This window comes from Rhyacophila brunnea, unplaced genomic scaffold (assembly GCF_057557595.1).
Source record: "Rhyacophila brunnea isolate RB1 unplaced genomic scaffold, BYU_Rbru_1.0 scaffold_16, whole genome shotgun sequence".
Taxonomy (NCBI): Eukaryota; Metazoa; Arthropoda; class Insecta; order Trichoptera; family Rhyacophilidae; genus Rhyacophila; species Rhyacophila brunnea.
In genome coordinates, this window is record NW_028232816.1 from 10,560,141 (window position 1) to 10,573,893 (window position 13,753).

The 13,753-nt window shown below is 34.8% G+C and overlaps 1 protein-coding gene across 6 annotated transcripts in view; it reads right to left on the reverse strand.

Moving 5' to 3' along the window:
• LOC147074346 (cartilage oligomeric matrix protein-like) overlaps nt 1-4,283 on the reverse strand; it is a 60,140-nt gene extending 55,857 nt beyond the window's left edge. For 2 of the 6 annotated variants that reach the window (XM_085943608.1, XM_085943606.1), the window contains exon 1: nt 4,244-4,283. The gene's annotated coding sequence lies outside the window, so the exon portion shown is untranslated. Of the gene's footprint in view, nt 1-4,121 lie in introns of all 6 variants that reach the window. The other 4 variants (XM_085943604.1, XM_085943603.1, XM_085943607.1 and 1 more) reach the window with 3 other exon arrangements.
• Between the last annotated feature and the right edge of the window lie 9,470 nt (nt 4,284-13,753).

The window sequence follows — 13,753 nt, forward strand, 5'->3', positions numbered from 1 at the left end:
TCGGATGAATGGTATAGGAACGCATACGAATAGAAGAAGAAAAAGATGGTTGTACTAATTCAGAACTCTTTGCGGGCGTGCTCACAACAACTGGTCAAAATTTCATCGCAATCGGATGAATGGTATAAGAACGCATACAAATAGAAGAAGATAGAATAGAAGAACAAGAAAATAGTTGTAACCATTCAGAGACCTTTGCGGCGTGAGCACAACAGTTGATCAAAATTTCATTGCAATCGGATGAATGGTATAGGAACGCATACGAATAGAAGATAGAATAGAAGAAGAAGATGGTTGTACCAATTCAGAAACCTTCGCGGGTGTTGGCACAATTACTGACGAAAAATTTGTTGCAATCGGATGAATGGAATAGAAACGCATACGAATAGAAGAATATAGAATAGAAGAAGAAGAAGAAGAAGATAGTTGTACTAATTCAAAAACCATTGCGGGTGTTACCACAACAACTGACGAAGGTTTCATCGCAATCGGATAAATGGTATAGGGACCATACGAATAAAAGAAGATAGAATGAATAAGAAGAAGAAGAAGATGGTTGCACTAATTCAGAAACCTTTGCGGGTGTAGGCACAATTACTAACGAAAATTTTATTGCAATCGGATGAATGGAATAGGAACGCATACGAATAGAAGAATATAGAATAGAAGAAGAAGAAGAAGAAGATGGTTGTACTAATTAAAAAACCATTGCGGGTGTTACCACAACAACTGATGAAGGTTTCATTGCAATCGGATGAATGGTATAGGGACCATACGAATAAAAGAAGATAGAATGAAGAAGAAGATAGTTGTACTAATTCAGAAACCTTTGCGGGTGTTGGCACAACTACTGACGAAAATTTTATTGCAATCGGATGAATGGAATAGGAACGCATACGAATAGAAGAATATAGAATAGAAGAAGAAGAAGAAGAAGATGTTTGTACTAATTCAAAAACCATTGCGGGTGTTACCACAACAACTCATGAAGGTTTCATCGCAATCGGATGAATGGTATAGGGACCATACGAATAAAAGAAGATAGAATGAAGAAGAAGAAGAAGAAGATGGTTGTACTAATTCAGAAACCTTCGCGGGTGTAGGCACAATTACTAACGAAAATTTTATTGCAATCGGATGAATGGAATAGGAACGCATACGAATAGAAGAATATAGAATAGAAGAAGAAGAAGATGGTTGTACTAATTAAAAAACCGTTGCGGGTGTTACCACAACAACTGATGAAGGTTTCATTGCAATCGGATGAATGGTATAGGGACCATACGAATAAAAGAAGATAGAATGAAGAAGAAGAAGAAGATAGTTGTACTAATTCAGAAACCTTTGCGGGTGTTGGCACAATTACTGACGAAAATTTTATTGCAATCGGATGAATGGAATAGGAACGCATACGAATAGAAGAATATAGAATAGAAGAAGAAGAAGAAGAAGAAGATGGTTGTACTAATTCAAAAACCATTGCGGGTGTTACCACAACAACTGATGGAGGTTTCATCGCAATCGGATGAATGGTATAGGGACCATATGAATAAAAGAAGATAGAATGAAGAAGAAGAAGATGATGATTTTTCTAATTTAGAAACCTTCATGGGTGTGCATACAACCACTTGCCGAAATTTCATTGCAATCGGATGAATGGTATAGGAACCATACGAATAAAAGAAGATAGAATGAAGAAGAAGAAGAAGATGATAATTTTTCTAATTTAGAAACCTTTATGGGTGTGCATACAACCACTTACCAAAATATCATTGCAATCGGAAGAATGGTATAGGAACCATACGAATAAAAGAAAATATAATGAAGAAGAAGAAGATGATTTTTCTAATTCAGAAACCTTTATGGGTATGCATACAACCACTTACCAAAATTTCATTGCAATCGGATGAATGGTATAGGAACGCATACGGGACAGACACACAGACAGACAGACATACAGACAGACAGACATTCATTTTTATATATTAGTATAGCCTATACTCTTCCCGCAAGTGCAAGCAATACGTTTACAAAGTTTTATCGCAATCGGATGAACGGTATGGCTGCGCATTAAATACGAACAAACAAACACACAAACACACAAATATTAATTTTTATATATTAGATATGTATCTGAAAACATTAAAAAGATTTTTTATTTATTTTTTAAATTGAAAGATAAACTTACAATTGTAAAAAAAAATAATAAAATTCGAATTCGTTGCAGGGTCACATCTTATTATTACATTATATTTTATGGTCATATTTATTATTAAAATGTAATTTCTTAAGTTTTCAATTTTTCGTCGATTTTGACTAATTCATCGTTTTAATATTTTTTTATATTTATTTTAAAAAAACATCGTTTATTATAAAAATATAAATGTGTTTAACTTGAAATCCTTTTTATTCGAAAATGATGGCATGCCTCTCCCTCTTAAGCGTTGGACTATCACGCCGTGGGTCTCATGTTCGAATCCTGGGTCTGGCAAGTACACGTCATATTGTTTTTCAATTTGTGTGTGAGTGAGGGTATAGACCTAATAGGTTGAGCAAGTGGCTGACATCTATTTCTCGTAAAAACAAAATCTGTTAATACAAACCTCTACCCTGTGGAGGCCCATATGATCCTATTACGATCGGACATGGTCAAAAAAAAAATTTAATTAAATTGTAATTCGGTATCCTGCTCTTATTAATTGAAAAAGAGGTTATTCGGGAATGTATGGGAGGAATAAAGCTTATTAAATATTTTGATAAGTTAAAATATGCAAACTTATTCATGGTGTCATCTGCAGATGATGATAGCTTGGAAAAGCTCATGATACCAAACAGTCAGTCTGAAGCTTTGGGGGAACGTGGAAAAGCAAAATAATGCCAAAATGTGGTGTTGCATGTCAGATGCAATTCAGAACGTGGTGCCATGAGATAAGTGGGTAAGGACCTCACGAATAAAGCCATGGTACGTAGGTATATGGAACGGCTATATAGAATTGACAATGGCATTCAGAGCGGGCGAAACGGGTCCTGATCGGTAGGGATTTTCGAATCATGGAATTGATTCAATTCAAGTCATAAAAATGGATTCAATAATAAACTGACAGCAAAATATTAACTATTTCTAAATTCAGCTCCTATTTTTAAATTAATTTTCTAAAACAGTGATTCCCGACCGGGTTCCGCGGAACTGGCAAAAGCAATTTGAAAAAAAATGGTAATAGAGTTGAAAAAAGGTTTAACTTGACCCATTTTTTAATAAGACGTATTTTCAGGTAAAAGTAAAAATCGAGAATTCTAGTTGATTTTTTACTTTGATATCGTATCATTTTTTTTATAAATATATGAGGTAAACTAATATAATTACTTTTTAATAATTCACGAACCGGAATGGAATATTTAATTTTCCACGAAACGGAGTGATAATCTCGGGAATATCACAAACGCGTTCCGGTCCATTTCGAGCGCTGCCGTAAAAATAATTACCACTTACTTTATATTTAACGTAAAAACAATAAATTGCTCGCAGTTTTTGAACGAATGGAGCCATTCAAACTAATATTTACCGGCGATGTGTATAAAAAATATTTAATTCAGCTGTAAAAATTCTATCTGAGTTATCGCATATTGCGGAGAATAATATAAGTGTTCCGAATGCTTTCTCACTGGCAGTCAATAGTAAAGTTCGTTTTTGTTCAGGCCTTGATTCCGCTAAACAAAACAAATTGGGAATCACTGGTCTAAAACAACACTGAAAATGAAGTAATTTTAAGTATAAATATGGAATAATGAAAATAAAAAAATAACTATTAAGATAGTTATGTCAATATAAAAATATTGATTAAATCATTATTATAACGAATCAATCAAAAGAAATTCGATTTATAAAATAATTAATTATTATTCAATTATACGGATCAAATACAATATATAAATTCACTTAGTTTTTTATATTTATAATAGTAGCTATAAGTTGATTTTTATATTTTTTTTATTGATACAATCATTTCCAATAATTATTTATCGCAAACATTGTGTTTATTAAGTATGTAAGTATATTATTTGCCAAATATTATTCATAGATATTATTTAAATAGATATTATATCAATTTATTATTACTAACGTTGGCTATTTTTTATCACGTTTGTTTTTTACAATTTTTTATTTAGATTTTTTTATCACTTTTAAGATACTTAACAGAATAGTATTATTGATAATAAAAAATGTTCATTTACGTATTAATACCGGAATGACGAGCGAACAGCTCAGTGGTCAGAAGACAACTGACAATAAACATGTTTTTTTGTATTCACTATTCGTTCAAATGAGACGCTGAAGATATTGAAGTACCTACCCACTGTTCGAGGAAAAAGCTCTAATTAGAAATTAAACGTAAGAAAATATTATTATGATATTATTACATGACTTAATTTCCTGTGAAAACTGTGTGTTTCATCATTATTAGTATCGACATTAGCTGTTAAATAAACCATAATTTATTACACGTGATTTTAGACCGAGTGGCCAGAAACCAGAGTTAAAATCATGACTATCTTTACCAAGAAGAAGAAGTAGAGAAGTATGCCACAGATCTTAGAGCTGATGAGGGGGGTATCAGTATTCCATTTAAAAAAGTGTGTGATTATTAAAAATACAAAGAAAAAGCACTTCAATTGGTATTGGTTACTTAGCAAAAGAAAGAAGAAGATATTAATGATCGTCCAACCTCTCTGAGATAAAATTCATGTCTAAATAAAACACGGTTCTTATCGGTTTACAGGAAGCCAGCGGCAAACAAATTTTGAAAATAGCCGATATACTGGATTCATAATTATAGGGTTAGGTTAAGTTAGATTTTCATTCTTGAATTCAACTTGTTCTACTTTTCGATCATTTTGTGTTCAACCACGTCCGATCCTCATAGGATCATATGGGCCTCCACAGAGTAGAGGATTGTATTAACAGATTTTGTTTTTTTACGAGAAATGGATGTCAGCCACTTGCTCAACCTATTAGGTCCGTACCCTGACTCACACACAAATTGAAAAACAATATGTGTACTTGCCAGACCCAGGAATCGAACTTGGGACCCACGGCGTTATAGTCCAACGCTTAAGCCACGCGGCGTGTTCACTGCGGATGATTCCAAAAGTCCTGCGCACTGCGCCCCTGAGAACAGCTGTCATCAATCATATCCCATGCATATCCCCATGATATTACGTCGCATTACCCATGTATATTTGTATATTAGTCTATGGTTTTATCCACCAATGACTAGGTATGTTTCCTATTCGTCTCTCTCTCGATGAAATTTCAGCATAATAACAAACAATCACAAATTGTTTGAATTCCAACCTGCAACGCACTTGACGCCATTTTGGATGAATTATGTATTTCACTTTCAGTGATACGTGTATACAAAAAATGAACGCCTGCATTCAATTCACTGACTCGTCTAAATGAGCCTTTAGTATACTTACATTATTTATGTCAAATCTTAACAGCCTACCTTCACCCTTCGCCACTGCTGCATAGTCTACTACACAATAGTTATTACAAGTTGGCGGCATTTAACAAAGACATAGAGTCAGACATTTCCGAGAAAACTTAAAAGGAGATAGGTATGCGACCATAGCTGAAAAATAAATGATTGTCATCAGCCGAAATAAGATGTTAGTCATTAAAAAAATGCGCTCATCAATTTGATACAAACATCTTGTATCTTGTATGCAGCTCAAGTGTGGTCATTATGCGGTCGGCTTAACGAATGAAAATAAGCAGTGGCACCCATTTAGTTGCTGTGATTTTATTATTAAGGCTTTGAATTAAAATAAACACGTAACGCAAAGCACAGGATTCGGCGCGAAAAGTCAGTGGACCTTTTTGTATTCGGTAGCTGTCAAAACGAAAAACCCAGTGGCATTCATCCAATCGCTGAGAAAAATTAAGGATTTGTATTGAAAACTTCTTGTCAAAGTGTTAAAACTGGGAACTAACAATCCCCTCCAGTGTAGCTAATCACACTTCCGTTTTCAAAAAATGAGGAACACCCCCAAATTTATAATTTCAATTTACGCTCACTTGGTATACGGATTTCCCAATTTACGTAATTTCTAAAACGATCAGCAGTAGTTTTAGAAGTATTATTATTAGTAAACTTTTGGTTAATTTCGAAGAAGAAAATGAGTAGCATCTAAAACAGGGGCGGGCAAACTTTTTGGATGGAGGGCCAAATTCAAGAATTCAAAATGAGCGGCGGGCCGCAAGTACGAGGGTGGGTCAATAAGTCCTTAGAAAAGCCGACAAGTGGCGCGACTAGTACTGTAAGCGGTTTGTTTTCATGCAGTGGCACTACCGATTCAGTATGCTGCGAAGTTTCAATCAGATTGGTCGGGTTGTTGTGTGTTTCTCGTACATTTAAAAAAAAAAATTGCTTGTGGAAAATGGAAAAATGGAAAATGGAGAAAATTGAGTTTAGAGCTGTTATTAAACATTTTAATATAAAAGGGTTAACAGCAAAGGAAATAAAAAATGAGTTGGATTTAGTTCACGGCATATCTGCTCCTTCACTTGCAACTATTTATAACTGGTTAAATGAATTTAAACGTGGTCGTACATCAACAAAGGATGAACCACGCTCAGGACGTCCTGTAGAGGTGACTACACCAGAAATGATCAATAAAATCCACGATATGGTATTAAGTGACCGAAGATTAAAGTTGAGTGAGATAATTGAGGTTACAGCGATCTCAAAAGGTAGCGTCATTTCTATTTTACATGACAAATTGGGCATGAAAAATATTTCTGTAAGATGGGTGCCGCGTTTGCTCACAGTCGACAATAAACGCAATAGGGTGGTGGCCTCTAAAGCCCTGTTGTCGCTCATGCAACGCAATCCGGATGAATTTTTTCGTCGCTTTGTGACTGTAGATGAAACATGGATACACCACTATACTCCCGAGATGAAAGAACAGTCAAAGCAGTGGATTGCGAAGACAAACCATGTCCAAAGAAGGCGAAAACCGTAAAATCAGCTGGTAAGGTTATGGCTACTGTATTTTGGGATGCACGTGAAATTATTTTCGTTGACTATTTGGAAAAAGGAAAAACAATAACAGGGGATTATTATGCATCTTTATTGGACCAGCTAAAAAACGAAATTGAAGAAAAACGGCCTCATTTAAACAGGAAAAAAATCCTCTTTCATCAGGACAATGCCCGTGTTCACACATGTTTACGATCAATGGCTAAAATTGAAGAATTGAAGTTCGAATTGGTCGACCACCCACCGTATTCGCCAGATTTAGCCCCCAGTGACTTTTTCCTTTTCCCAAACTTAAAAAAATGGCTAAGTGGACAACGTTTTTTTTCAAATGAAGAAGTCATCGATCGTACAAATGCTTATTTTGAGGACCTTCCGAAAACTTATTTTTCTGACGGTTTAAAAAAAATTGAGAAACGTCTAACCAAGTGTATTGAGCTCCAAGAAGATTATGTTGAGAAATAAAAAAAAAATACAAAAATAAAAACTGTTTTAATGCTTTTTTCTAAGGAATTATTGACCCACCCTCGTACAATAGCATTTTTAGATATACACTATTTATTATCACGAAAAATAAACATTACAAAAAAATTAATGAGAAGAATGAAAGTGTTGTACATTTTTCAACATTTTTTCAAATTCAGGTATTGATTTTGTGGTTGATATTTTCAAAACTGCTTGTAAATGGGCATCGGAGATATTTGATCGTAAAGAATTTTATTGAGGTTCATGATCGAAAATGTTTGTTCACATACATAGGTTGAAAAAATCGTCATTCAGAGCTTTAATAATTTTACCATATTCTTCAAATTTATATTCTGGTATATTCAGCAACTTCAAAGTTGGAAAGTGGTCCACGTTGTTATTCGATATTTGTCGAAGGAACAACTTGAGTTTTAATAATTGAAATCCATTCAAACTCTTCACCATATCGTGGGCATATATTTTTTTTCCTAAAGCCGCGTTGACACGGTCCAAGTACGATCCAAGTAGACTTGGATAGGAATGATTAGTATGAAGATGTCTCATCCAAGTGACAGCTTCATACTATTTATTCCTATCCAAGTGACAGCTCCATACTATTTATTCCCATCCAAGTTAACTTGGATGAGTAGGACGCGGTCCAAGTAGCTTGGATAGGAATAATTAGTATGAAGATGTCACATACGAGTGCACTTGGATGGCACTCGGCCCAAGTGTACTTGGATCATCTTCAGACAGGAGACATCTTCATACCAATTATTCCTATCCAAGTAGAGTTGGATCGTACTTGGACCGTGTCAACGCGGCTTTACAACGCAGAGTTAAAAGTATTTAAATGTGTCACGATGTTCAACATAGAAAATACTAGTTACATAGTGTGAGACGAGACGCAAGGAAGACGTACTGAAATAATACATTAACAAAACAACAAATTCTTCAAATTTTAATCTATTGTATTAAAAAGTATAAAAAAAGTTATTCGTAATCAGAAGTACAATTAATGATGGCGGGCCGCAAAAAAATACCCGGCGGGCCGCAGTTTGCCCTCCCCTGATCTAAAAAGAGAGGCGATACATTATTTAAACACGCCTCTAGCACGCATTATCCCCATGTCTGCCTAATAAGTTAGACACATCCTAAATACTTAGATACTCTTTCCGCGCGAACGCGATGTGTAAAATAATGTTATACTGTCAACTTTGGAAGTTTTACTGTCTGTCATGATACACCAGTTTTCAAAAATCAATGTTCACAACCCACATTCCACAAAAATATCTTCTCTCCCACGATTCCCATTCTTCCGTATTCGTCCAGAGTCAGAGGGCGGTTTGTCAGTATCTACATAACTATAAAGTTTCGCGCCAAAATTTGGTGGACCTATTTCGTCGCTGTCGACATCAAAATTAAAATAAAAAGGATATCAAGTTAAGTATATCCATTTATATTTTTTTATAAAAATCGATGTTTTTTAATTACTTACAACCATGAATTATTGGTCAAAAATCTTTTCATTACAATTTAGAAAACTTAATAAACTAAATTTTATTAATAAATATGACCATAAAATAATATTTAATAACCTTTACCAAATTCGCATTTGATAGCATTTTTTATCTTTGACTTAAAATAAAACAATAAGTATTTTTCTTTTTAATGTTTTCATATACTTAAGTAAATATTTTTTAATATAGGTAAAGAATATTATAGGTAAGAATAAGTAATATACGAGGGTGGGTCAATAATTCCTTAGAAAAAAGCATTAAAACAGTTTTTATTTTTGTATTTTTTTTTTATTTCTCAACATAATCTCCTTGGAGCTCAATACACTTGGTTAGACGTTTCTCAATTTTTTTTAAACCGTCAGAAAAATAAGTTTTCGGAAGGTCCTCAAAATAAGCATTTGTCCGATCGATGACTTCTTCATTTGAAAAAAAACGTTGTCCACTTAGCCATTTTTTTAAGTTTGGGAAAAGGAAAAAGTCACTGGGGGCTAAATCTGGCGAATACGGTGGGTGGTTGACCAATTCGAACTTCAATTCTTCAATTTTAGCCATTGATCGTAAATATCTGTGAACACGGGCATTGTCCTGATGAAAGAGGATTTTTTTCCTGTTTAAATGAGGCCGTTTTTCTTCAATTTCGTTTTTTAGCTGGTCCAATAAAGATGCATAATAATCCCCTGTTATTGTTTTTCCTTTTTCCAAATAGTCAACGAAAATAATTCCACGTGCATCCCAAAATACAGTAGCCATAACCTTACCAGCTGATTTTACGGTTTTCGCCTTCTTTGGACATGGTTCGCCTTTCGCAATCCACTGCTTTGACTGTTCTTTCGTCTCGGGAGTATAGTGGTGTATCCATGTTTCATCAACAGTCACAAAGCGACGAAAAAATTCATCCGAATTGCGTTGCATGAGCGACAACAGGGCTTTAGAGGCCACCACCCTATTGCGTTTATTGTCGACTGTGAGCAAACGCGGCACCCATCTTGCAGAAACTTTATTCATGCCCAATTCGTCATGTAAAATAGAAATGACGCTACCTTTTGAGATCCCTGTAACCTCAATTATCTCACTCAACTTTAATCTTCGGTCACTTAACACCATATCGTGGATTTTATTGATCATTTCTGGTGTAGTCACCTCTACAGGACGTCCTGAGCGTGGTTCATCCTTTGTTGATGTACGACCACGTTTAAATTCATTTAACCAGTTATAAATAGTTGCAAGTGAAGGAGCAGATATGCCGTGAACTAAATCCAACTCATTTTTTATTTCCTTTGCTGTTAACCCTTTTATATTAAAATGTTTAATAACAGCTCTAAACTCAATTTTCTCCATTTTTGTAAACAAGCAATTTTTTTTTTAAATGTACGAAAATAAAAAACAACAACCCGACCAATCTGATTGAAACTTCGCAGCATACTGAATCGGTAGTGCCGCTGCATGAAAACAAACCGCTTACAGTACTAGTCGCGCCACCTGTCGGCTTTTCTAAGGACTTATTGACCCACCCTCTAATAAGATAGGTAAATCAAAGAATTTTGACTAGGTATAAATAATAAAAATGTCGAAGGAATCTTATACGTTTTTTCTATTACGACATTTTAAATTATTTTCCAAGCGCCAGAAGCATGGCTAAGTTGGTAAACTTAGAAACTATTAAAATCGCTCAGTTGCCATTCAATTTTTTACATAAGCAACTGAGGCTATTTTTATTTGTTAACCGTGATTATTTACTCGAGTGCAGTTTTATAAACGGTTTTACACAAATATATATTTATATTATTTATAACATACCTAGTATCTGTCACTGAAAATGTGGTACGGATTCCAATCCCGCATCTGGCAAAAGAAAATGTGTTTTCAATGTGAATATGGTGTGGGAAAATGGGATTTCCTGGATAGTTGGATTTTTTTTAGAATTATTAATAAGCATGTCCTTGCTTTTTCGTACAAGTTGGTTGTTAGCAATTTTGAACAGTCACAAACACCCAGGCTTTGAGAAAAACACATAAATATTGTGTCCTCACCAGTAATCGAAAACTCAGAACTCTCGGGTGGAAGGCCAGCACCTTACGCACTGTACCACGAGAGCCGCCTGGATAGTTGGATTGCTAATCTCAATTCAGATATTTACTTAAATGTTTAGATAACTATTTAAAAAAAAAAATAGGACCGCCATTTGGTTTATATGGTGTGGGTGACAATGTTATAGAATGCAAAATAATATGTAGGCACATATACCTAATATGAATGCGTTGACATAATATAAAGTCAACGAATGACTGCAATTCCGGTTTATATGGTGTGAATGCTTACACACTATGTAGTTAGAATATGAATGTATAATTTATAATATGGAAACTATATTATAACTATCTAAAAATCAAGTCAATCAGTTGTTTAGTCCAGTGCTTCTCAACCATTTTCGCACGATAACACACTATTCAAATTATAAATTTTTCGCGGCACACTGATACGAACCAATCTATCATTTTTACAACCTTTTTATTATCTCGTATTCTTGTTTTTCCGGTGGTTTTTTGTCCAGTACAAATCTTGCAATCGATTTTTAACTAACTTCCCGACTAGCTAGACATTTGAAACTTTTAGAATAAGTATATCAGAACACGATGCCAATGCATTCTTTTAATACTTTTAGCCATCTTTAAGCAGAATTGAATTCATTTTCAGCTAATTCTGTTTTGTATGGAAAGTTATTTCAGAAAAATCCGTAAAAAGTAAAATTGGTTGCTAAGAGGGTAGTCCTAGCAACTAAATTATTAATATACACGTGCGTTACTATGGAAATCAAAATGAAATGTCAAAATGATATTTCAGTATTCTATATTTGTTTGTTTGTTTTTTATTTACTTCATATCAAGTACATGTTTGAGCATATTGAGCATGATAATTCAACAGAAAATTTAAAAACGTTGTATATAAAAAGTTCTTTTTATCTTGTAATTATTTATACTCAGCTATGTCTACAATAAAATTCATCTTTTATTTCGGTTTCAACTTTCAATCGCCCTTTTTGACAGCGAGTAGTTTGGCGTATGCCTTAACTTAAGAGCATACATCAGTGAAACGGCAAATAATTTTCAATAATAGGTAGGACGAAATTTTGGACTCGTTGTTGCCAATCGGAGAGCGATAGTCGAGCTGTAAGCACGTCATTTTTTTTTGTGATGGCGTCGGAGGAATATATTCTTAAATCGTGTAAAGATGACTAAAAAACGTTACGCATTTACTCGTAAAAGAAAACATGTCAATGAATATATTATTATTATTACTAATATAACAATAAACATAACGTTAAATGGACGCATGTTGATTTTTTATAACACATTATATTTTGTTCTGCACGCGTCGTTTGCACAATCTGCGCGTCGCGTAGTCACGATCTTTTTAGACCATGCCTCAGCCTTAAATGGACGTGTTGGAAGCGTGCATTTAATTTTCGATTTTTCACCTCTGGTTTTGGCAAATACACATATTGTTTTTCAATGTGTGTTTGGAGTCAGAATATTGACCTAAGTCCTAATAGGTTGAGCAAGCGACTAGCACACATTAATTTCTCGTAAAAACCAAAATCTGTTAATACAAACCCATATTATGATCTTATTAGGATCGGACGTGGTAATATAATATATTATATATCATGGCCCCCACAAGGGGGGGAGCTGACAGGACTCTAGTCTGGGGGCCTGGGCTTAGAAGGGGCCTGGCGTGGCGGGTAAACCAGTAAAGTTAGAAAAACCACAAATTTGCTCTTAGATGTCGCGATCAATTTTTCATAACTTGCTAAGTGCCGACAACTCAATAAATCAACTGGATTTATTTAAAAATCGCCATAAATCGTCATAAAATCATACAAATTTATTTAAGAATACCCTTAAACCTGGGGTTCCGTGGAAACCACTTGGGGAACACTACTGTAGAAAATCACACTATCATTAACCTTAATGATAGATAGGGGGGCCCGCCATAGATCCAGGCCTGAGGGCTCGCTTCAGGATGTGGGGGCCATGTTATATAATATTATAGTTAATGTGCACTATTTATGTCGGATTTTAACAGCCTACCTTCACACCTTGCCACTGGAATAGACTTACTCCATTTCTCTTTGTCAAGGGATTATCTGTGTCAGGAATCTACCCACTTGTTTTGGCACTGGTTTTTCTTTATGGACTTAATTCTGAGCATTTTGGAATCTACTGGGATGGTGTTCCTAATTATTGGCCAACTTCTTTTGCAAGATTGTCTGTTTTCATTTCCCTCAATTCCTATATTATATCCTACGAGAGCCCACTCTCCATCCAGCCAGTGAATGAAGAGCCTCTTTAGTGGTTGGGGGTTTTACATCTTGAGACACGGCCTGTCCAACAGAGTCGCCCCTCTTTCATGTGTGTGATAACGGGGAGATCGCCGCACAGTGTTTCATTAATAGAAGAGGTAAAGATAATCAGCGTAAATGTAAATCAGGTAAAGGTTCCAGAAACAAAACCGGATATGTTAAGTACGGAGTATTCTCGAGTGTGGGTCATTATCAATTCCTATATGCTTGTTTTAGAGCGAGTTTTGAAGAAATTTCTTCGACACCTTTATTTTAATATAATATAATTATTTTCCTTTCGACAGTTTCTCAAACGAGTAGTATTTTCCGACAAACTTTATTCAAGGCATGCTCGCCTTTCATTCTCTTGAAGCTCGTAGGTCACTTCT